Source organism: Henckelia pumila, chromosome 2, assembly GCF_033568475.1.
Source record: "Henckelia pumila isolate YLH828 chromosome 2, ASM3356847v2, whole genome shotgun sequence".
Lineage (NCBI taxonomy): Eukaryota > Viridiplantae > Streptophyta > Magnoliopsida > Lamiales > Gesneriaceae > Henckelia > Henckelia pumila.
In genome coordinates, this window is record NC_133121.1 from 78726421 (window position 1) to 78727899 (window position 1479).

A 1479-nucleotide genomic window follows, 5' to 3' on the forward strand; every position below is an offset into this window, starting at 1 on the left:
GGCAGAACGTTTCTTACCCTTTGTACTTGGCCTCTTCTTAGCAGAAGAAGAGGAGCCCACCAAGAGAACCTGTTTATCCTTCTTTAAAGTGGCTTCATAAGTTACAAGCATATTGACCATCTCTTCAAGGGAGGCCTCTATCTTGTTCATATTGAAATTCACCACAAAACCATCAAACGATGAAGGAAGAGAGAGAAGTAATAAGTCCACATTGAGTTCATGCTCCAATACCAATTCAAGCGTTACTAACTTCTAAATGAGCCAAATCACGCGTACCCCATGATCACGGACCGAAGTTCCTTTACGCATGCGACACGTCATTAACTCTTTTACAGTAGCGAACCTTTCAGCTCTCGATTGAGCCCCAAAAAGTTCCTTGAGTTTTACGTGAATGTCAGCAGCATTCACGGTATCCTCAAATTGCCTCTGGAGTTCATCAGACATCGAAGCTTGCATATAGCATTTGGCCTTGATATCATGGTCCCACCATTTATCAAGTTTGGCCAACTCTTTCGGACTTATATCAGCTGGTGCTTCCTTCGGAGGAGATTTTTCTAACACGTAGACCATATTCTCCGAGGTCAAGACAATCTTCAACTTACGGAACCATTCCGTATAGTTTGCGCCAGTCAGTTTGTTTTGTTCGAGAATAGAGAATAGTGGATTGTACAAATTCATCTTAATGAAATACTGAAAAGAAACAGACAATAATCAGTGATTGTTTAATTAATTTACTAAGACATAAAATAAGGCAAAATTTATTTTATGAATCTCACTCCCACTATTTTAACGATTTCACTACCCTCTAGTGAAAACGAGAAACATTTTCTTTGGTGGGAACATGGAGTCCAATTGACAAACTATAGTCCCGAATAATATCAACCAATCATAATTTTCAAATGATAGAGCCCAATTGCTTCCAAAGCAACCTCCATGTTTTTACCTCATGTCCAATAAGGGCCCAATAATATGACGCCGTTTATTGTGACACGTCAAGATGACCCATCAATATTAAGTTGTGATGAACGGTCGCCATGTGGATCCATAATAATATGAGTCAATCCCATGGGAGTTCCATCCAACTTACAACATGTGTCGATCCAATGTACAGCTTTCCGACGAACGGGCCCCCCAATAATATGAGCCGGACCGTATCCGCGGGTAGCATCTCATACATTGATCGTTGATGGAAGGTAGAAACATTTAAACAATATTTAAATGCCCTTTTGTTTATCTTGATATCAATTTTAAATCATATTTAAAATGAGGGATTTTAATTTCGAAAATTTGTCTCATCATTTAAAATTTATATGCTTGCGGGATTCATACAATTTAGTCTAAACATGCATACAACAATAATATCATATATTATTTTAGGATGATCGATTCCATTACTAATCGACCCGTGGTTGCCAATCACGAGTCTAAGTCCAATCCTAGGTAATATGCAAGTATGCAATGCAATGCTATTACATTGAG